The 24,279-nt window shown below is 45.2% G+C and overlaps 1 long non-coding RNA gene across 1 annotated transcript in view; it reads left to right on the top strand.

The window, feature by feature from the left end:
• Positions 1–7,175: 7,175 nt before the first annotated feature.
• The window catches only part of LOC114013183 (uncharacterized), a 33,711-nt gene continuing 16,607 nt past the window's right edge, over positions 7,176–24,279 (top strand). Inside the window, exon 1 of the long non-coding RNA XR_008748451.1 lies at positions 7,176–7,375. This is a non-coding gene — a long non-coding RNA (uncharacterized LOC114013183). The remainder of the gene's footprint in view (positions 7,376–24,279) is intronic.

Genomic DNA, 24,279 nt, shown 5'->3' with positions numbered 1-24,279 from the left:
GGGGCCTCTGTTCATCACCCTGGTCCTTCCACAGGGCACTGGTCGCCAAGCCTGCCGGGGCTGGGCTCCAAGCCGAAAGCCCTGGCCCTTTGCCGAGGCCACGGAAGGTGTTGGGGCTTGGGAGCACCAGCCGCCGGCAGCCCCTGCCCCGCCGCTCCTCCAGAGCCTTCGCGCTCGTCCGGCAAACCAGCCACAAGGCGCTGATCTCGCATGTACACTTGAAGCAGAAGATGGAAAAAATATGAACGTTTCGTTGTCATCATGTTTAAAAGTGAAACCTTTTAAAGAAATGGGTCTTCACCAAGGATAAGAGAAATGTTTTTCTTAACTGCATAGCAACAAGCTATAGCTGCAATTATTTATATCGAGTATGAAATTCCCTCAGTGCTTCATTTATTCAAAGCTATATTTTCACCCAGTTTTTGTTTTCACAGATGGCTAAGCTAAGATGCCGTCTTGGGCTTAAATATCTACACAGACTTTGGCAGTCCGCACCAACAAACAAAAATAGATTAAAAAAAAAAAAAACCACAGAAAAATTGCTGTTAAACTTGCAAAGCCCTCCAAAGAGCACAGCAGTATTTTTAACTAATTTAAAACTATGATTATCTACTGAGGAATTTAATGTAATTCTGTCATTGCGACATAGTATTAAAACAGCCTTTATGGGAACCACTGGTTGTCAAATGACAATTATAAGTGGGATTTTATTTTTTTTTAATTCTTTTTCAAAAAGCACAGGTTTATAATTTGATTCCGGCACTTGTTCTGAGTGCTTTGCTCAAGGAAAGTTTATTATTATTGTGTAGGAAAATAAAATTGAGTACTTGCAAGCAAAATGTACATACTCAGCCAACACTGAGATTCAGTTTCAATGCTTGCTCTCGTGCTCTTTCGGGATGAAAAGCTGTGGTTGGTTTTGTTGTTGGTTTTGTTTCGTCTTTTGCGCAGTTCAGAGGAGCATGTCGGGGGGGTGGGGGTGGGGTGCTGCCTTCGCGCAGGCACGCCAGCCATGGGCACGTCACCCCCTCTGTCTGCACCGGAAAACGGCCGCTTTCATATCCAGCCCAAATCAGAGCCCCTTCACTTGTCACCACATCTGCTCTTTAAGATGTGAACTTAAAAAGTAACTGAAATTCCCAGGTATTTCCAAAGAATGTTTTTTAGTTTGATATTTTGCATTTGGGAACCATAATTTAATGAACTTTCCCTTCAAAATAAGTATCCCCATCCTTCATTTGGGGACCGTAATTTAATCAACCTTCTCTCCAAATGAAGTGCCATGCTCCCACTCAACTGTCTTTGTTTGCTTCAACAGTAACGTGTTTTCCTACTGGTTTTTACCCTGTAAGTGGTATTTTGATGGTGGGCACTGCTTCAGCTGGCTGTCGGTGCCCTTCTTCTCGGGCAAACTCAGTTTTCTGTCAGTGTAGAGTGTTACTGAAGAGTAATACAGAAACAGGGTGGCTTTGCCCAGACCCAGGAGACCAAAAAGATTATAGACCAGTAGTACAGGGGCATGGTCATTACTATCTCTATAAAGCACATGGATATTGAGGAGGTGTCTTTCATCAGATGAGAGGTTCCTTCCTCATCTGGTCCCATCATCAACCTTCATTTCTGATGCAATGTATTTGAGCTCTGGGAAAAAATAATTTCTAGCATTGAGATCAACAAGGAGACCTCAGTTTGAATATGAATATGAGTACCAAGCATGACGGACAGGGTCTCCGGCAGCGTGAAGGTTACTCTGGCTTGCTTGCTAAAGGTGGGGAGAAGCCTGCCTGGCCCCTCCCTGGCTCAGGTCCATGGGAGTTGGGCTCCTGGGAAATCTGCCCAAGGGGTGAATATGACTCCTATGGACCAGGTAATAGAAAAATACCGATTCAAAGCCATGTTTGCCATTCAAAATAAAACATGTTGGGGATGCTTCAGCTTCCGTGAAGGCCTCATGAAGGATTTCCCCTCCCACCTAACACCACCTCTGAGCCAGTGCTGTAGCACTCATCAGTCAGCACGAGAGTGGCTGCCACAATCAGAAACAATTACTCACTTCTACTGCAGCTCCAAACAGAGAGAATAATGAATACTTTTCACCAGCTCCTGCCACTTTATGTTTTCATATCAACCAGTCAATCAGACTCTGTATAAAACAGCATGTGTCTGTTCATTAAGAGGAGAAAAAGTTGATTGGTACCAGAAGATGAGTGCAGAGTGATTTAATTGTAGCCCTTTGGCACATCTGTGTTAGATATATTAGGCACTTAGACACTCCGCAGTGACAGCAACAATGGGAATTATATTGGAATAATATGATTTTTAAAGCTATACTTACACACAAAAAATCCCCAAACCCTTTTGATCTTTATGATTAAGTATTCCAGGTAATTTCACATCATCAGTTAGTCTTTCTCCTAAACCAGACTGAAAGCTGTTAACTCCTCTCTTCTGCACAAGCTAGATGATCTATAAATAAGGAATATGTTCTTACAAAGAGAGCATTCTTATTGATTGGCGAGATGTATTGTTACCATTTCATTACACTTGATCATTACACGCTCCTCTCCTGCCAGAATTTTTTATTCATCGCCAAGCTAGAGACTTGACACCTTTGGAAAGGCATTCACCCCCCCGTTCCGTAGCCGGGAGGGATGCTGGTGCTGTCTCCTGGCCAGAAGCAAGGCTCACCTGGGTGAAACCACTGGCAACAAGCCATCATTTCACTGTTACAGTCTGTCGTCTGAAACCCACCCTGGGTCTTAACTGGGTTTCTCAGAGTACTAGTACTATTCCAGTCTTCTGGAAAGTGTGAAAGGATAGCCACCAGAGGACACGTTTCTGGAAAGATAAATTGTGGACTGCAGTTTCTTCAGGAACTGTAGGCACCAGTCACCTATTACCTTCAAACAGAGAAAAGAAAGGCAAATCAGACTTGTTCCCTATTGCTGAGTGAGCATGATTTATGATCTTTTTAATGGCATTTTAGCTATTTACATCCCAGAGACAGCCCACCTGGGAAGCAGCTGCAGAGTGGCCAGTCTGTAAAGGACAGAAGCTCCGGGATCTGCTCCGGAGGGGCCCCGGCACTGAGCAGCGCAGTTCTGCTGGCCCCAGCTCAGTGCCTCTGCCAGCACCGCTTTTTGCCAGGCTGCTTCGGCACGGCTGTTAAGTTTGGCCATTTCTGTGCTGCTCATTTTGCCAACTTCTCCACCTTGCTGCAGGTCTCTGGATCTGTAGAGCCCCTGCTGAAATCCAGCACTCCTGAAAAACGGGGGCATCCCAGAGTTGGCCTCAAGAAGAAAAAACATGTTCCTCTAATTCTAAGAGTCAAACAAAGTCAATCTAACAGTTATTTTACTTTAAAAACATAACTTTATAAACCATTTTTGAGGTTATTGCAATTTCTGGAGGAGCGTCCACATTTTATCAGCAATGTTTAAAGCAGGACGCGATTAACATGCTGGGAACAAATGCACACAGCAAAGCACAGGAGCTTTCTCTAGCCACTGTCTTCCTACGGCCCAGGGGCAGGCATGGTCCCAGAGGGGAGGGCAGCTCCTCCCGTGCACCCACCCGGGTCCTGCATCAAGGACCCTGCCCCATCCTTGCTCTGGGTCAGGTGCTCACACTCTGCAGTGCTGCTGATGCTTTTCTCTATGGGCAGAGGGCTTGGGGAGCCTAAACCCTGGGGGAGCAAGAAGAGCCACAGCTGTAAGAAGAACAAGAGCACAAGTCGGAATGCAGGTGCAATGTGACCAAGACCGCCCTGCGAAGCCCAGCAGCCGCCTGCCCCCCCAGCGTGGGCGGCACACCTTGCTGGCTGTGAGCACGCAGCCATCCTCGTTAAGGAGCCAGCAAGCTTTCACATCCCAGCTTAACAATCCCGAATGTATCGTTACGAGAAGAGCATGGCTGAGTCTCTTTTATTGTTTCCGTTTGAAATGTATTCTGCACTAAAACATTTTTGTGAGGCTGGAAATTCTTTCCAGAATCTGCTAATTATTTTCACAATCTACAGTCTGCTCTTACATTTCTAATTGTAACTATTAATCCTCACTCATCTACATGTCCTAGATCTGTGCAAGGCAATAACGCATATTATGCTCAGCAGCACCCTGCCTCTTGACTCATTTGTCAAAAGGATTATTGTACAGTCAGTACTGAATGTGAGGAATTAGCTGCATAAACTTGGCCATTACAAAGCGTGCCTGTGTATTACCTGCGCCGGGCACTGGCATGTGTGCAGCAGTCCCCTCCTCAAATACGCAGATCCATCTCACTAGCTTGGGTCAGATTCCTACACGCTACAAACAAATCTGGAAGTGACTTGAATGCAGTTTCACCTTTGTGTCAAGTTGAATGGTGTTACAATTGTAATTAATAAAGATTGAATTTGACTTCAGTCCCCTGATTCACATTTGGTTTCCTAAAGAAATTTTTTAATCCATTTTATAGCATGGCAAGTGCAGAACATGCTCTGTTGTTTTCAAAACGTGATCAGGTAGCTACCTACAAATATTGACACCCAAGATCTGACAGATATTCATAATTACCACTCATCAACTCTGCCAAGACAAGACAGCATCCCTGCTGCCGCATTCGGAGGCAGGGAAGAGCAGTCAGACCAGAGCAGTATCTGTTTCCCTTCAGCTGCGTAGGAATGATGTGCTTTCCAAGCCTCTCTCACAGCAAAGAAATTCCTCTCTTCTGTCTGATGAATATTGTCTATCCAGGCATCTCTGGACAGCCTTCAGTGAGGGTTGTTTGATGGTGAAATCCATTAGTAGCTGCCTCATCAGAACGGCAGCTGGCATTGCCCCTACCCTCGCTGCCAGGGGCAGCAGCCAAATACTTTCTCTTGGCACAGTATGAAGAGGGCTACTGAAGCGTTCATCTATACCAAAATTTGGCCCATTATTTTCATGGACGGCCCTCAAGCTGCACAAAGGTCTGTTCACTTCTTGGCTTATGGTTATTCACATTCATCAAACATGCTCTACAAGAAGACCACTGAGGGAAAAATGGCAGAGAAGGCGCTTTCCTAGTTACGTCCCGTTAGTCCCAGCTGTACTGCGGCCAGACGCAGCCAGCGCCTCTGTGCCTCATCCTCACTGTGCTGCCAGGGTTCAGAGGTTCCTCTTCTCAAGCCTCTTCTCCCGGCTCTTGCACAAATGCCACGTCACGCCTCAGTTCTGGGGCTCAGCCTCACGCTCCCCCCACCACCCCCAGTGTTCTGGTTTTTCCGGGGGTTCCCTCGGGCAGTGGGACCCTTCGCTCCTCCGGCCAAGTTACAGCCACCTCTGGCCAAGCTGGTGAGAATTCACTCCCCGCAAGGCCGGAGCAACCAGCCCGCTGTAAGCTCGCCTTCGGAGCCAGCTCAGCCCTTGCTTCACTGGGCATGCTCCAGGGCTCACCACGGTCCTTCCAGGCTCTGCAGGGACAGGGATAGTCCTTACCACCAGGTAAGGAGTCCTTCAGGAGGAGGTACAGAGCCATGTGTGCCCCTTCTCTTAAAATGCCGTCGCATTTGTACCTTGATGTGATGTGAGCTGCTGTGGGGCTCTCATGGTTCAGCTGGCTTGCCATCGGCACAAGAACTCTCCCAAGACTTTCTAGCTGGTTTAAATGTGGAAAGGAAAACCCCTTTCCTTCCCCTTTATCTGGCACAAGCTTTCATAGATGATTACGCTTATCCCGCTAAAGCCTGAAAATACATCAGGCTGAAGATTAGGATATATGTCCAGGTAATTGGGGTGGCATGTTCTAATGCGAAATGCTTAATTAGAAGAAGCTTTGGTCAGGAGACCAGAAAGGAACCATTTGCTGAAATAAATCAGATCTTGCAAGAGAAGCCTGTGGTTTTTTTCCCCATCACACCTGCTGACAGGCAGGAGGCCACCCAGGCAGGCTGTCGGTGTACTGGCCAACAAAATGACTCAACTGTAATCTGAAATCCAGACTGGCTTTGCAGCACTGCTTTTCTGCCCTACATCTGCTTTCCTGCCTCACCCAAGCCATTTAGCCACTTGCTTTCTATTTCAAAAGGTGGCATTTATTCTAATTCTTTGTTCGCATTCACCCCATTAAGCTTCCACTTTCAATCACCAGCGCTGAGGCACTCGGCTGCACCGCTGAGCAAGGCTCGGCGGTTGGCTCACACCGCAGCACCGTACCCTTTATCGCTTTGCTGACGCTGGACTGATAAAACATATCGTCTCTGGAGGCTGGAGCAGGGAAGGGGCCTTTAAAGCAAAATGAAATTTCCAGTGTGTAAAGATACGGTTGTTCCAAGAAATAAGAATGGAGGTGGCTTTCGCCTGGCGCGGCGTGTGGCCTCAGCCTGGGGATGGCGCATGAGGGCTTCTGGGGGAACCGCCGAAAGGCGTCAGAAACACTGTGTTACGCTGTGTCATATTCATTCATTTTTCGTTCTGAAGTTTTCAGCAAGCTTGCCAAGAAAGCTAGAACAGAAGGGCACTTGTTTGTATTTGAGATAGTGAATGCATTTCTGGAGTGAAGAAAAAGGCAGGTGCCTTCTGCAAGAAATTATAACAAGGTAAATTCTAAACAGACAGAATTAAGTAAAAATTAGGCATGACACAGTTTAATGTTCATCCTGTCCACAAAAAAAAAAAAAAAAGAAAAGAAAATAACTTTTAAAAGGGGAAAACTTCTTAAGATGGGCAAGCTAGCTGTAGATTCATTTGCAGAGTGCCTCCTGAGTGCCGCTGAGGTGCGCGGTGTTGCAGAGGAGGCTGTAACAGCTGGATGTGCCCCCCTTGCGCTTCCCCATCCCCAGCGACGGGAAACCCCTGGCATAAACGCAGAGCCCCTGGAGATGTGCTCATTTTCGGCACCCACACCAGTCCCTCAGCCCTGTTGCACCAGCCAGGTAGGGCAGAGTGGGAGTCCAGCACCATGCCCAGCCCTCTCCAGGGCTCTCCTGGGCAAATTCCCTATGGCAGGAGCTCTAGCCAGGCCGTCAGCTCAGGCAGGAGTTACCGTGCGTTGGGATACACCCAGCCAAAAGGGACCACCGCTGATGCCAATATGGGTCAATGTTGGCAAAACTTCTCGGACTGGCTCCTCAGCTGCAGGTGATCTGAGCTCCCAGCAATTGGGTTTGAGCTGTCTTTGGTTTTTCTCCACAGCTTGGACATCTGCTCTGACCACCACTGGAGTGTCACCAGGTCTCTTCTCTGGCTAGTGTCCCCACAGGGCGAGACCCGCTGGGAACCTTCTGTGCACAGCGCTGTACCGGGGTGCCCAAGGAGGGCTAAAGGGGCCATCGGGAGAGTCTGATCTGGAAAATTCCCCAGTGCAGCCTGATACGACGTGTTAATTCATCCTCCGCTTTCACAACAAGCTAATAAAGGTGAGATGATTGTCAAAGTATGAAAGTATTCCATCTAAAATCTCAGGGGTTGTTTAAAATATAGGGTAGTTGTTTGGTTGGTTGGTTTTTAAAAAAAAAATACTTTGTACGAGCAGTCTTTTCTATTTTTCCCTAGTCTTCACCGAACACTTTCATTTCTCTTTTTCTTATGATTCAAAAGACCCTCCAGGAGAGCACATGTAATTTTTTAGTGTGATGACAGGGTAGAGTGTTCCTATAAGATGTTCTTGGAATGTGGGGATTTTTACTTTTTTTTTTTTTTACAGGTGAGGATCACATCATCATTTTGGCTTTCCAGTTTCTCTGTGCTATGAGCATGTGGGAGTCACAATTTCTCTCTGGCAGCTTTGGCTTCCCTTTCGATTTGTCTTTATCCTGTTGATGCTTCCTTAGCAAACAGGCAAAGCCCAAACAAGAAAACACATGCACCTGGGTGAGCCTCTGCCGGTTAGCAAGGAGGAGGAAACCAAGTGCAAGAGGTGACTGTGTGAATGATGAGAGCTGAGGCTGTTGAGGAGGGTCCCCCAGCCCAGGGGAGGGCTGCCTGGCCAGGGCCGAAACGGGAGAGATGGAGACTTTGTGCTGGAAGTGCGGGCTGCGATAATTTTCCTTTCTTCTCTCCGACTGGAGGTCTGTTCTGTTTCCTTTGAGTTTTATATTTGTAATCTATAGCTTAGTAGTAGCTCAAGGGTTTAGAAGAATAACTTTGCCTGTTCTTTCTCGGTTTTGGATGTTGTTCTTCTTGTGCTCATGAACTAAGTTACTAGGTTAATCTTTCTTGCTTAGGAAAGGGTTAAAAATCCACACAACTCTTCTAAGTGTCATTTATCAAGGGCAGTACTGTTTCCTATCTTTGTTTAAGACTTTCTGTGCTCAAGACCTAAGGCATTTTCTGCACTCAAAGAACAGAATCTCTAATGGGGGAAGCTGCAAGTGTTTTCTTTTCGTTTATGAGGTACCTAAAGTAAATTGAGCTCCTACAAAGTTACCACACCTGGGAAGTTGTCAAATATAAGTTTAATCTCAATTCTCTTTCCTTTAAGGAAAGATTTTTTGATGTAGACATAAATTCAGAAATTCTTCTGGAAACAAAGCCCCTGTAAGGGTCCTGAGCTAGAACTGGAGTGCAGAGACATTTCCCTAAATGTTAGTAACCAAATTTGGTGAAATTTGGAAGTTGAAGCTGTTACAGCCAGATCTTTAGGATACAGCAAAGGAAACATTTTCGTTTGAGTTAGTCAAGGGATTCATGGCTTTTTGTTTAATATACAGCTGTGTGGGCTATTAGAAATGGAAATGCAAGGAACCATAATTGAAGAAAAATACTTTTTCCAATGATAGGATCAAAGACTTTTGGTCTCTGCTTAACATGTAACAGCCTAAGAGGTACATCTGTTCATAAAGCGAAACGAAAGACTGCAGACAGAACTGGTGTTCTCATTGATGGCCATCTTATTATTTTGATAAATGTCCTATTTAAATCAAAACAAGAGCAGCATCATAACTGTATTTTTTTCCTGTTTCCATTGTAATTGTTCGTACTATCACTGTGAAGGCAGGTGGGTGCTTAGGAAGCAGTGTATTCATTTTTCATATTGCCTTCAGGAGAGCTAGGAATTTTTTCCCTCGCTTGTCAAGGAGGAAGAAATGTTGTAATTTTACAACTGATAAAAGGGATCATCTGAAACACTAAGCATGAGTAAAAGGAACTTCTCAAACCTGGTGGCCAGTGGTTGTGTCAGGCTCTTGGCAACCCTGGAATGGCTTTTTCCCTGCAGCTGACGACATGCACAGACTTCACCTAGCTTTGCCACCTGGTGCAGTTGCTGTCCTGTGACAGCGTTTTTCCAAAGGACTGTTTCTGCCTTCTTACACAGTCACACTTTAATAATAAGCTTTAATAATACCGATGTGTTCAAGAAACTATACATTTATATCTTTCTCAAATATTACAAAGTAATGCCCATCTTTTAGGAGAGAAAGGATTTTGTTTCCCCAAGTCAGCACTTTCCATTATTTAGCAGTGCAAGCACTTTGTTTTATTTTTAATTTAGGATACATCTCACTTGCATTTTGAAATGTTCCATACCAAAATCTTTCTCACCACCTTTTCCCCCTTTTCTGGCTTCTGTTGCGAAAGTATAAAAATAAATCTAAAGCCCAGGGCTGTGGCACTTAAGTTGTAACAAGCCTCACCCCTTTCCTCTTCCTCTGTCTCATGCTCCATGAAAGTGTTGCTGAAATGACCTAAGTGGTAGGATGCCTTCGGTGAGATGAGAGGAAGGGAAGAATTGGGATTGTGAGATAAGAGCTAGATGTATTGCCAAGTATGTTTTCTTTTGGAAGGGGGGAAGTTAGCAAATGAGGACCTCTGGGATGGCTGCCCAGAGTTCAGAAAAGCAACACTGTGTCCCCGCCTGGCATTCTGACAATGTAAATGGGATTCGTGGTAACTCTGTCAGCAGGAAAACGCCTTTGCTCTTCATGAGCATTGGTCCCAATACGCGCAGCCGGGGGAGACACCCCTAACGGACCATGCTGTGTGTCACGGTTCACGTGAGAATGGCTCACGTGTCCCAGCCAAGGGATGTTTTTAGCTTAAATCAACCTACTGAGTGCTTTTAAAGCATCCTACCACTTGTCCTGAAGAAGCAATTGTTAGTGGCAATAGATCCTTGTACTCGTGTATGGCTTGCCAGAAGCGTGGGCTTATTTCTTTTCTGCCTTGCTTTAGTGAGTTATTCCTGCAGTGACTCGGGGTCCGCACCCAGCTTGGTGTGCTGCCTGGATCAGTGAGCAGGACGCGGGAGATGTGCGGCGGGGCACGCTGTGCTCCGCGGGGGGGTTCAGGAAGGCAGACCCAGGCAAGGAGGTTTCTCTCCAACCTGCCATGTGGGGTGTTGAGGATTTTTGATCCCAGTTAACGTCTGGATAGCTAACAAAGCACTAGCAGCTTTGCCGACACTTTAATCGGAGCAGATATTTGGCAAAAAAACACTTTTTGTGGAGCGTCAAGGTGCTAGGCTGTGGCACGAGAGAAGGAGCTCTACCAGGCGGGTACGAGACAGGGCTGAGATGCAGTGCGTCTGTCAGGTGGCTGTGACGGCTTTTGTCTGTTGTCAATGATTTTTCTGAATTGAGTCTCGGCAAATTATTCCACTAAATATATTTCATTCCTCTCTGAAAAGTAATGTGACACTTGTGCAATATCTTTTGGTGTCTCTTAAAAGCTACCATGGATAGCTTGAGAAATCTGTGTTTAAATATGATAAATTTCGGGGTCTCTATGGTAGCTCAAGATGAAGCAAATAGGAAGCTATTTAATTTACAATTTCAATTCATGCTGTGGACAAACTAGATGTTTATTCCAGCTGATCTGGAAGTGAGGAGCAGCATTGAATCTAACAGTAAAAAAAATATTTTCCTCTCTGTGAAGCCTGTTGCCACACACCAAGTTTGAATATCCATCTTGTAATGGTATTTCATGCTTTGAAATATGACAAAGTCCATGATCACTAGTTGTGATTTCTGACAGCGAAAAGCAAAAAGATTGACATTTGGCAGGTTGTGGGTCTTTGTAAGCCAAACAAATTCAAGCCAAAATCACTGCTCAGCTGAAGTATCCTTGGAAAAGCTAGTGATGTTTTCAGCAACAGTGCTGAAAAAGTGGATTTGACAACTCTTTTACAATTACTAAAAAAAACCCTAAAAATACTGCAAGAGAAAAGTCCCCTGTGCTTTTTGGAACAATTATGGTAGGCTTGTGTGTAGTTTTGCCATATGGTTTCTTCTGCTTTCCCAAAAAGAAGGGGGGTGAGGGGGGAATTAACACCGTTCCCAGCACAGATCATCGTCACAAAGATTTTAAGTGACTGGTCTGTAAAACTGAAGAGTGTACAATTTACAGCTTGATAAATCAGCGGTGTGGTAGGCAGGTCTGAGCTCCGTTATACTGAAGTGGTGTTGGGAACAAAAGTGACTCATAGTAGCACCTTTGAGTCAGAAAAATATAAATTACTGTTGTAGGATTAACTTTTTTTTTTTTTTTAAGTAAATTAAGTTAACAATAGTTTATTCTCTTCTCTTAATGCTGTTAAGCCTCTTAGGAGCTTTCTCTTCTGCAGAAACCAAATGCTTGGTTTTATTAAAGGGACTTCAGATTCTGTATTCTATCAGTAGGGATATTATTTTTTGTAATGTTTGCCAATTGTTTCATTATGTATTTATACAAGTCACATATTTTAATTTCTGAATACCTTTTATCTCTTGCCACACCAGAGAGTTTAACTGAAGCTGGGAGGATACAAAGATTTAGCCTTTTGTAATGAAGAAAAATATGTGTAATTCCTTTCAAAGAAAATAAAGAAGTACTAGGAGGTAATTTTCTCGGGGAATCAGTATGGGGAAGTAAAGCTTTCTGCATTCCTCCTTTGTCCTACGAATAAAGCACTTGTGCGACTTGGTGCAAGTCCTGTAGTGCCGTGGTTATGTGCAGCTAAAGGGCTTTTGCCTGACACCAGGTTGCTGTTTTGGTCTCTCAGACCCAGCTGGATTAAAATTTCCTGTCTTCCTTCAGCCTGGGTCAAAGGAATTGGTGAAGTCATCTTCATTAGGTGATCTAATGGGTGTCACTGCAAGTGGCAGGGGCTGTTAGGGTTGCAGGTCTAAAGTGTCTGGAGAAGGCAGGTGCTCCTGGAGGGGAGCAGGGGCTTGAGCACATGCCATCATCCATCGCCCCCCGTGCCAGCAGGATAGCCACAGGTACACAGATATTCTGATTCGCTTTCCTCTGGTTTTTTAGTCCTTTCCATGCTGAACCTCCCCTACTACTTTGCCACTCTCCAAGAGAAAAGGGCTACCGGTATTCCAGTGCTACTGAACCAGAAGTACCGGACAAGGATTTACTGCCACCTTTTTCTGCTGTTTATGATGTTTCTCTGGGGCTCTGTTCAAACCTGAATTCCTCCAAGCACTCAGCAGCACCTGGGCAAGGGCTGCCCTGAAGGCTGGCAAGCTTGTGTATCTAGCAGATTAGAAAGTAGTGCATTGGTTGACCATGATGTATTGACCTGCATTAAAGAAATCGGCAATCTCACAGAAGGAGCTTTCGCCTCAAGTGTATAATCAGCGTGGCATCAGATCAGATGCCAAGTAGAAGATGTGATGCCATTAAGTCACAAATGCTCGACGGTGCAGAGATAAGTAGCTGCGCTCTCCGTTGCTTGCGGTGCAAAGCTGCAGCAGCGCGTTGGACTCGCGGCGGCGCCGAGCAGCTGGGCAGGCACCCGGGCCCGCAGCACCCGGGCCCGCAGCACCCGGGCCCGCAGCACCCAGCTCTGCCTCCACTGGCCTGGCTCCAGGCCTTGCCCACCCTACGCTGCATTCGCCGTGCTGCTTTGCCTCTGTGGAGCTTACATCCCATCTCAGCCTGCCTTAGCAGGGGTTGGTGATTGACCTTTCTGGGGTCGGGAAATGTAAGGAGCTTCCCAGCTCCCACCAGCCCTTTCTGTGCAGCGGCTTTTCCCTAGAAATACAGCCAGTATGGGAAAATCCCCAGCGCAGTTCGGTTTCACTAAAGTTTTGTCTTCCGTGTTGGGGTGCTTAAGGGAAATTACATTGTACAGAAACAACAAGGATGATATTTCACAGAGCAGAGACAGAAAACTCCTACGGAAAAAAAATGCAGGCATTTAAAATCACATTAGAAAGGCACCATCAATTGTGGCTTAGTATCAGCTCTGTCAATGTGTCTATCACCAAACCACACACAAAACAGGCATCCTTGGTCTTTATATCTTCCAGTGGTGTCATTAGCATTTTAATGATTTGCCATGTTCTCTGCTCAGTCTTAATTTGGTCACTAATGTGGTGTTGTAAATTAAGCTTTGGAACAATCCTTTTTCTCTTTTTTTTTTTTATTTTATATGTATTCAGCAGAGTGATTTTATTGTATATGTATTCAGCAGAGAGCTGGCAACAAAAGGCAGCCCTGTGTTTCTCTTACTTGTAGCAAGCACCGCTCAGGTACCCGCTGCCGCCCTTCATGTGCCAAACTGGCTCATGCTCTGACTTAAAGATGGGATGTCGGTGTGTTCAGAGGGACATGTGAGGACAAGGACATTTGCTCCCCTGACACAGGGATGAGTGCTCTCCTTGCCACAGAGTTTTAGCATGCGGGAGGGCAGATGCAGGCAGGCACATCTGAGGAGGGAGGGCAGGGAGGAGAGACCCCGCTGCACACCAGCTGCTGGGATGCCTTGAGATGCAGCATGGAACCAGCACTGCCTTCTGCCTCGACCTTCAAACCCAAACTCCCCAAAGGTACAGGGATCACTTAACTTGGAAAAAGAATGAACCGTTCTTGTAAAAGCACCAATGCAGATGGCTACCCCTGGTAAATCCTCAGGTTGGCTGTTTAATCAAGACTTCTGCTTGGCCAACTAGGATCAGGTCTGCTAGTTTAGGCTGTTACATGGAAAACATACCTGGAAGGGGCTGGGGAGCCGCCAGCTTAACAACAGCCGTTGCAGAGGGAAAATCACTGAGGCTTGGTCTCCACTAACACATAAGGTGGGAGCTCTTTGCAGTTACTGTAAAAACATAATCGACTGCTGCCTCGTTTGCACAGTGGATGGGTTATAATTCAAGGAAATGAGAAGCGATTTCCAGCTGGCTGAAACTCCCTGGCAGCTCTGAAGGGTTTGGGTGTCCCAGAGCGAAGTAGAGACTGGGGGACTGCGAGGATGAGCCCTCCTGTTTTCCAGGCTGAACAGAGGTACCCAAAAAACTCCTGCTATCCTGAAACGTTTGGTCAGGATGGCAGGTGAAAGCCCTAAAACTACTTTGCAAGCAAGTAAAAGTAGGTCACTGCTGCCTGCAGCTGGCACTCAGGAGAACAGGACGGTTGTCCATGAAATGACTTTGTCTTGTATGGTGCACATCATGGGAGAGGTAAGGTCATCGTTGGGGGGAGCACAAAGCTAGCATACAGAAATTAAAGTGATTACTTTTTCTCTTAAGTAGCAGCCAATGCATGCATATTTTTTTTTAATTAGGGTAGATGAAAAGATAATCTGTAGAAAATTATCTGCATTGAGAAGGTGAACAAGGGAAACAGTATCTTCATGAATCTGAAAGAAATGGGGAAACCCATTAGCCTGTCTCTATGACATTGTTAAGCCTTTTTCTATTACATTTCTTTGTGTAATAGCTGCTCTTTTTAAACACAGTGGCATTTTTCATCTAATCTGACGATGATTCAAAGCATTTATGCATTCTACTTATAATATGAGCCACTGGTCTTTCACCACAGGGTTCACATTTAAGATTAGACTGCTGTGATTTTCACTGCTGCTCTGGTTGAAGGTCATTTAGTTTAGGAAATGGAGAGGGCAGTTGCCAAAAGATAATCTCTCATTTTACCTGGCAGTTGGCTTTCATGTTCAAATCATGGCATTAAACCCACTGCTATAGCCTGCCTGTAGTCTAGCTTAAAAAATAAAATAGCTGAGACATGCTGCAACTGTTTCTCAATACATTTAAATCCCTGCTTTTCCAGAATGTTTGCTTTGCTAATATGGCACTTGCAGAGCAGGTCTGATTGATCGCTCGTGTCAAACACAGTGCCCAGCTCATAACTCCATTTCATGAGTATGTAATTTATGATGTGTTGGGTCACATTATGTCATAATAGTACCCATAACAATTATACTTTCTTTTGCTTTTCCTTCCTCAAAACCACAAATTCTCGATATCATTTTAGAATGAAATTATTTTCTTCAAAGTTCATTTTGCTCAGAGTGGTGGAATTGTGATTAAAAAACCCTCAAACCACCAGCCCATCAAGCCTGGCATTATGTATGTTCACCAGGGCTTAGTTTCTCTAGTTAGGAGAAGAAAGACAGCGCTCTCGATAGTTCCTGTACAATAACGATATATTCAGAGACACGTGAGTGTTCTGGGTCGCTTTAAGCAAAATGGAGAAGTCAGGCTCATCACCAGTGGCTACAAGCTATAGCTGAAAATGTTAAAAGTGACACTTTATTGAAAGGTCAGATTGCTTTTTGAAAGGCAGAATACCTACATAATTCCATGTTCATTGCCTCTACCTGTTTTCTTCTGTTTAACTGCATCCAGATCATAGGGAATGCTGCTATATTTCAGAGCCTATCTATGTCACGTACAGTTTTAGAAGAGCACCACGGCAAAGGGAAGGGAAATGTGACCTCCCCCCTCCACCAAACTGTCCTTAAAGACAAAAATCTGTAACATCGAGTGACATCGGTATCGCACGCGCACCCGGTGCAAAGCAGAATGGGATGGAACACTCCCACTTTGCCATCAGGCATTTCCAAATGTCCTCTGCGCTATCTTTGCTCAGCGTATTTTAAGAAAAGGCTGGGAGCATTAAACTGAGTTTAGTAAAAAAGGCCAACATATGGCCTGCTCTGCGTGATGGCTGCTCGGAGAGCAACATGAAAGCAGCAGAGAGGAGCGGTGGCTTTAGCAGATTTCCTTGCGTGTATGCGGGGAGCACAGCAGGTAACTTAATTGGAAGGGACAAAAGGCATCTAGGGGCCTCTCTGTCTTGAGGGCGATAAATGCTGGAGATGCTGAACCTCCCTCTGGAGGGCTGAACAGCAAGTTCAAAAGTGGGTAGAAATTTCCATCCGCTGCCTAGCATTTGAGCTTAAACAAAAGATAACTGGAAGCTGGTTTCTGTGGTGTTTATTTTAAGTATTTCTAGCAGCAGAAGGACACAGTGCTCCATCCCGAGGCTTTATAGGGTGTGAAGTCCATGGTTTCCTAGATTGCAGGTCTAAGCAGGATGCTTGGCTTGTGGCTTGCAAGCAAACTAGCCTCCCACTGCTTAGCAGTTAAAATCTGCATTAGACTAGCAGTTTTTACTTGTACTTTACCTGTAGCCTACATCTTCTTCAGGTTTTCTTGTTGCTTTCCAAAGAATCTGTCTGGTTGGCTTTTAGCTTTTTATTCTCTGAAGGTTTAAAAATCATCACTGTGATGTGCCCATGTGAGTCATAGACCGGCATATCCATGGAGAAGTATGTAACGGTGTCTTTACTGAACATGAAGAGCTACTGGATTGCTACTGCATGCGCGAGCCCCGGAGGCTGTGGTACCCCGTGCCCAGGGTGCCTGCTTATGAAGTGAAAAGCTTTGCCTAATTAAGGAAACTTGTAGGAAAACTGATTTGTCCCCAAGAAGCGGGACATGGAAGACCCTTTTACTTTGCCGAACGTGCACTTACTTTTCCAGGTGATTGTGGAGCCTCTAGAAAACACGGCTCTTGCCCTTTCCTTTTGCACGGCGCGTAATGCCCCCTTCTCCTGGAGAAGCAGAGCCCAGGCGTGCTCCAGGTCTGAAAGCTGCGGTACCCCCTGGCCTCCTGTCGCCCTTCTCTCACGTGTTTCAGCTTTCGGAGAGTGCAGGGTGGCTACGGATGAATTGTTTTCCTCAAGAACATTTCCTAAAGCCTTTGTGTTCACCTGATTTAAGGAAAACAAGTATAGTTGAGAAACGTGGCTTCTAACCCCACGTTTTCACTTAGGGAATAAACAAAGGAGAAACCCTAGAGTGCTTAAGATGCTTTATGGGGGTTTTGTTTTTCCCCTCTGCTGGAAAGCCGCCTGTATTGCCTTGCCAGTGCTCCTCCCGTGTGACTAGTAACAAATGTTTTATGAACAAATACAGAATAAAATGACCTTGATATACCTGGGTAGAAATAAAAGAAGCTATCTGAATATAAAATATTTATATTCATCGGGAAACTATCTGGCACTGTTTATACAACTTATTTACCGAACTTGGATAGTTAGGATCAGCCTCTGGAGGTTTGAGGAAGAAAAGAGGCTATTCCTGACAACCACTTGAAGTAAAATTTTGATAAGCATTATTCTAATTTAATTTAAAAAATAGAAACACAAAGACTCCTCTGAAACAGGACTTCAACTTTGATTTTTAGCCCTGATAAAATCAAAGGAATTTCTTAATAAAAGGAATTCAAGCTCCAGCTGATTTTATTAATCATTTTCCTCAATCTTTCAAAGAAAAGATTTATTTGATACAAAGAGTTTTCGATAAAGTCACCAAAAAAGCGATTACCAGATTTTGTTTAACTGAGTTGCTCTTTGCTGGAAATTCATGCAAGTGTTGCACAGTTTTAGCAATTGGCACAGCATTCCTCCTCATTGGCTTTTGTCATCACACAAAATAAATAACTTAAAACTCCAAAGAAACTATGGGGTTTCTTTTTTGTTTGTTTTATTGCACTTGAACAGTTAACTGGAGTGAATTGGAACTGAATACTGCAAAGGCTGGGAAACGCTGCTGCCTGTGGTTAAGCTGAGCTGAATGGCAGCATAAAGCTGGAAGAATTCAAAAACGGGTAAAATGGCAGCTGTAACGGCAAAATAGTGTGAGGCCTTGAGTAGATGCGCTTTAGAAGAGCATTTTTCAGTAAGTGTTGAATGTCATCCAGGGGTACTTGCTACGTGGTGTCAGCCTCAGAGGAAGCAGCTGGTTCCCGGAGCTTTCCATGGCCTTCCCTTCTCCCCTTCCTCGCTGTATGCTCTGTACTATATTTGACTTTTCCTGTGGGGTAAAATTTTAAAGAACTTGCCATCAGTCAATGAAATATTTTCTATTTATCAATATCCATTTTTGAACCAAAATTTATATCTCAAGAAAAGGCAATATATCTGGTGGTTTGCATTCTGTATTTCTTCTGGATCTGGAATGGAAGTCGATACGTTATTTTTATTGCAGTTTTGTCGAGATACAATAACAGAAATCAAGGCCAGGAAAACCACTCGAAGCTGCATGATTACCTCCAGTAGGTGGGGTCTTTAGAGTCTTCCTTTTAATTGTGTTTGGCCTGAGGAGAGATGCTTCGGGTTTGGCTCTGACAGTGGGGGCGATAGGAGCTCAGTGCCAGCCTGGTTGGCTCCTCCATCCTCAGTCCAAAAACTGGTCCCCAAAACTGCTCAGCCTACTGTGGGTGGCACGTGGGGCCTGTGGGAGACCAAGCATGGGGGGCTCGCCGGAGGTGCCTGAGACCCTCTGTCCCTGTGCCCGGCTGGAAGGAGCGAGCAAGGTGCCTGCTGCCCTGGGCCACTTGGGTCCTGCGGGCTGCGCTCCCAGCAGGAGCGGCCAGGAGGAATGCGGAGCTGGGTGCTGCTGGCCTCCGTGGAGGTGGCTTGCCCATCGCAGCAGGGCATGGTGGTGGTGGGCAGGACCAGCTTCCTCAGTAGGAGTGCTTTCCCCCGTGTCTGGTTTTGGGTCAAGGCAGTGCGTTTGAAGCAAATTGTGGAATCGTCCCTTCATGCCCCAGTCTAACCTGAGAGGCAACCTCCAGGAGGGCTCCCAACGCTGCATGGTCCCTGAAGAGCATCCATCTGTATCCAGGGTCCAGATCAACCCAGGCAGAAATGCACAACTCAAACGTAAATCCAGTAGATGCTGAGTCCATGGCATTAGCTATTTACGACCACAGACCCTTTGCTCTTGCGCTACAGCATTTGCAACTGTGGATGCGCCTGTATCTCTTAAAGGACAGAACAAATGGTCATTGCCAACATATTCTTTGTTGCCTGGCAATTATCTGTGTAGTTCTGTGATGAAAGACTAAATTTCCAGCATTGATTCCTTTTATGACCTTGCCAGAAAGTATTTATCCCACTTTAAATTCTGGCTATCAGCTGTACGTTGTAATAGCCTTGTAGAGCATTGTACTATTTTTTGTAAACCGTTGGTAAACAGACCTGAGTTCATTACTGTCTGCATCCGAGCAGGTATTTTACCCTGTTTAAATGGCTATTGAAATTGTCTCTTTACATCCGAATATTCACATACATGTTGCTGGCAACTGTTGCAAATTCAAAGACATATTTTTTTTCTAAAAGGAAATCGGCAAACAAAATTAGAAAAACTTGACACCATAATAAATCAGAGCAGCAACAAAATTGTAAAAATCATTTGTAATGACATATTTTGTTGCTGTTCTTGTTTGCTAGATTAGATTTCTGCTAAAGGTAATTGAAGAAAAAATTGTTCTGGTTAGAGGGATAAAATACATTAAAATTAAATGAGCTTCTTGAACTCTGCTCAGGCTTTAAGATATCATATCAAGGAATGAAAACACGTTAAACAACTACAATAGTTACTTTGTGTGGGTGACCATAAAATGCATATGGTCCAGCCTTTCCGTCACATCACAGGCGAGGCTCCTTGAGTTTGGGCAACATGAAAGCACGGGGTCCCTTCGCTGTTCTCCACCTCTATTTCAGATGGCCCCTTGTGTCTTGCCCAAACATGACATTTGCAGGCCGAGAATCGGGTGGGAGCTGTGGGTGTCACTCGGAGCATCCCACAGGCCCCTAGTGACTTGGTGCTGTGAGGGGAGGTCTGGGCTGCCGGCACCTCTGTGGGATTGTGCTGGGACATAAGTTCAGGCTCCGATTTTATGCCTTTTCTGTAAAGGAACATAAAACTGAACTGCTTTTCTTCAGGGCAGCCTTTTCGTACCTCTTTCAAACACTAGATAAATGCAAACAGGAGGAAAAATAATTCCTCAGAAAATAAATATCGAACAACTGAGTAATTTTAAAAGTACTGGATCTTTGAGAAACTCTAAGCCTACAGAACTCACGTTTTCCAGTTGTTTCAAAACACAATACCTTTTAAAATATGCTTAATAGTTCCCCCTGGCTCAATTTGGAAGTAGCATATGCTTTGTATTATTAATTTATTAATTTGCTTTGATGCACAGTCTCCCGTTAAGTATACCCCACTGCCCCTCTTTTTTTTTAACCTTCCTTTCTCTTCTGGCCTTCTTTCCTCGCTTTCTCCCCAGAAAGACTCAGGCAGGCAGGCTAAGAGTTGGGGTTTGGGGGTTTTGTGTTTGGTTTGCTGTTTGTTTGGGTTTTTTTTTTAAGAAAAAAAGAGCAAACGAAAATGTAAGCAGTTATGGATGGCAGTTCCCTCTGCAAGTGGTATGGAGGAAGAAGCAATAATTTCTTTTAAAAGCATCTTTACACATCTGTAGAAAACACTTGAATTTTTTCTTTTTTTATTGTTTACTAAATCAAAGAGAATGCATCTGAGGCTCATAGTGATGATAGCAAAAATTGCAAAGACTTTTCATATGCAAAAAGACATTTTTGTATGACTGAAGATTGGAAATGTATTATGCCAATCTTGTATTCAAAGACCCACTTTGCAGGGTTTGAGTTCTGTATTATGTGACTTTCTGGAGGCTTTTTGTTTCTTGGGTATTTTCTTTCTCCTTCGTTTTCATGAGGTTTGTATTATCAGTGCTTCGTAACGTTTTCACAGGGTCTTTCCTTTGAACCCTGCACACGAGATGAATGAAGGAGCTGGTTTTGCTTTATGTATCAGCCTCTCTAACAGGTCTTCTGGCTCTGGAAATATCCCCAGAATTCAGAAAACTATCAGGCCAATCTTCATCAGCACTTTAGCTCTGGCTGCACGCTGCAGCACACAGCTTTGAAATGTGAAAGATCTTTCTATTCCGCTATTATGCATCTTGAAGGGATGTGTTATCTCGGTGTCAGGGGATTTGGAAGGGGAGGGTGAAGCGCTCACTAGAACCGCAAAATATTTTTATGACTGAATGCCATGTTTTAATGAAAATTGTCAGCTCCACGCAGCTCAGGGTTGCTCTGTATTGCTGTTGCTGCTATTTGGATGCTCTCTGTCTGTAGCGATCCATCAGCTGTTCAAGATTCCGGTGCCGGTTCTGCTGTCAGGTTGCCCGCTTCCTTGGGCTTGTGCCCATCACCTGGCTCACCCCGAAAGCTGGGCTTTTCTTTGACCCACCTCGCCGCTGCGCTGGGGGTGGGTACGTGCCTGTCACACCGGGCAGTTCCTACAGCTCTGGGTGCAATCTCGGGCCCCGTGGCATTGGGGTCTCTAGTCTTATTACCTGTTGTTCTGCCTTGGTGCCCCGTTTTATTTGTTATTGAACTAAAGAGCATTTATTACTTTCTTGCAACTATGAAACTCCCCTCTCCAACCAGCATGGCAATAACAGCTACTGTTAGGAGGGAACTGAGAAGCATGAACTTGAACTTTGATTATTTTTATTTTGATTAATACACAATCGGGTAGGGGTCAAGACACAGGGAAATTCTTGTGGCGCAATAAACAGAATATTTAGACACGGTCATGCCATAAATGTCAAACGAAGTGGTGCCCGTTCCGACCCCTGCTGTCCCCTCGTGCCTTCTGGTGCAGCAGCAGACGAGCTGGGCAGGGCTCCGAGGGCTCGTCCCTCACAGGTCAATGGGTTCCTCTTCCCGCTGCGGAACACGGGCAGGGATGGACTCGGGGATAGGAAAGCAGATCTTGAAGTGGGGGTACCACTCCTGTAGCAGGACTGTCAGAAAAGATTTCCAGCATGTTCCCTCTCCGCTCCCGTGCAAAGCCTGGCAGCTTCAGCTTGCCGCCTCTGCAGGCAGCTTCGCCCCAGGTCAGCCCATGCACCGATGGAGACACAGCTCGGGCACGTGTCCCATTCTCTGGACGGCTACCGGGGCCATCAGGAGGCGTGAACTGCAAGAAGTTAATGATCTGTTCTTACAGTCACTTGCAGTCTCTCTTTGGCCTAAGGCAGCCAAGTGCTAGTTAGCTCTTGCCTACTGCAAATTACCTCGAGCAGAACAAGTTGGCTTGCTCAGAAATAAGAATCTGTTAGTTATAAGCAACCAGGTGAAGAAATGTTGACTGCAGCTACTAACCCATGCACGTGTTAGTAAGCATGTGAGCATCAAATAGCCAGCACAAGGTAAAAGTAATTGATTTTGAAATAAAACCTATTCAGAAGGTTAAGGCCAGATAACCTCTTGCCACTGCCAAAACCAGCAGCTACCAAAATGTAAATCAAGAAAGATCTGTCTCAGGAGCTCCTGCGTTTACAAGTTACAGCTATATTTTAAATTGAGGGCAACAGGGATCAGTTACCTATTTAGAAGTTTGTGCCTTTTAACTATCAGCAGTTTCTGTGGTAAATGAGAAAGATACAATTACAAGAGCTCAGAAGCAGCTTTTTCTCTTGATCGCGCATTTGGATACATACATGAGGTAGCCTTCAGCGTTCCAGCATCTCAGAATCCTTTTCATAAACAATCCAAAAATTGTCCTGCAAAGCAAAATATATCTACCTTAGTGACAGATTCAGAACAAATTTTGCTATATGAGGTTGATTTTTTTTTAATAATTAAAAAAATTTGCACAGCTATGCAGATGTTTCAGCCATTTGGCTCACTGTAATCAAATATGGTGAAGAAGCTCAAAGTGCATTTCAGGTTTATAGCACGTCAGTTCAGCTGGCTTGACTGCTTTTTTCATAGCAAGTCTGGTGGAAAAAGCATTCAGTAGAGCAAAATGGTGCTGCTGCTAATATTAATAATAATACTTAGCACTTCAATAGCATTTCATATTTTCAAAGTGCTGTACAAATGCTAATTAATTAGGCAGTGAAGCTGAATGCCAAATAGAGAAAAAGCCTTGTGTCACTGCTTGTAGAACAAGTTAACTTGATTATTGCACTTTTAATTTTTTTTTTTTTTTACTTGGGAAAGCACTAGTAATTCAAGGAACAATTCAACTGCACAGGGCACAGCAGGGGCTGGGGAGCACAACTGCCATGAAAAAACAAGGATCTGCTGATCCCAGAGCTGTGACAAGCTCTTGTGATTTTAGTGTTTGCAATGAAAGCAGGTGCCTTTATTCCAGGAGTGAGGTCTTAGTTCAGTGACAGAAGCGGAACAATAGTTTTCCCATTCTGAGCAAAACAGTTTGTTGTTTTTTCTGCTTCCACTGTGTGGTACCCCCCTTTACCAGTTTTTCATCCTTCCTCTAACAAAACACTCACACATCGCCTCAAACACATCTTCAACACCTTTGCTACTAAAAACCCCCAAGTTTACATTGCTTTCAGAGATCGCGATGCACCCACCTCGTCATTTGTTTGGCCGGCAGGTGAAGCCCGCTGAACGGGTGGCTGGTGGCATCCTGGGGCACCGGGTCCCCAGGGTGGCTCTGCTCGCGGCAGGGAGGTAACGGGACCTGCCAACCCCTCCCTCTCTGCTCCTCTGCAGATCTCATGTTAGCTGAAAGAGGAAGGCTGTGCCCAGGGAGCACCTGTACCAGGGCCATAAGCTAAAAGAAGTGATAAAGAAACTTCAGCCCTTTCACCGGGGTTGGTAGTGCTGTTTGCCAGTTCCTATAAAATTATTTTCCAAGGTTCTGTGCAGCCGATACGTGCTAAATGCAGTGTCGGTTCTGTGTTTTGTGTTTCATCACCACTGCAACACTCGGAAAAGCCAAAAGCACCCGCCTTGTCCTTTCCCAGCAGGTGTCCCTCATGCTGGCAGCTTCAAGTCTGGGAGGTGTCTTGTAGGAAGGTCGCTTCCCCAAGGGCTGAGTTTGCTTTTTCCTGGAAATGATCTTTTGGTTTCAGAGAAAATAAGACTTGAATTACAGTTAAGTAAGACCCTGGGCTGTGCACTGGCAGCATTAATTTTGCACCAAGTGGCATAGAGACATGAGTCATCCCCCAGCAGACGGTGCACTGACCCAGCGCGGGGTCCTCCCCTGAGAGCGCTGTCACCCAGGGGTGCCGCACAGCTCCGCGGCCGGTCCTCGCCTGCGGCCGGCACGGGTCCTTCCTCCGAGCCAGCCGCGATGGGGGATGCAGCTCCCGGGAGGAGGCAGCACGGTGGTACTCCTGCTCGGGAGCAAGGACATGGGGAGTCAGTCTCTCTTGCTGTCGGTTTTATTTGTTATTTATATTTTTTTTAGCCTTTCATATTGACCAGCTTTGCTGGTTTGGTCATATTTTT

This window comes from Falco peregrinus, chromosome 8 (assembly GCF_023634155.1).
Source record: "Falco peregrinus isolate bFalPer1 chromosome 8, bFalPer1.pri, whole genome shotgun sequence".
Classification (NCBI taxonomy): Eukaryota; Metazoa; Chordata; class Aves; order Falconiformes; family Falconidae; genus Falco; species Falco peregrinus.
The sequence above is the reverse complement of the archived record's forward strand: the minus strand, read 5'-3'. Positions and strand labels throughout refer to the sequence as shown.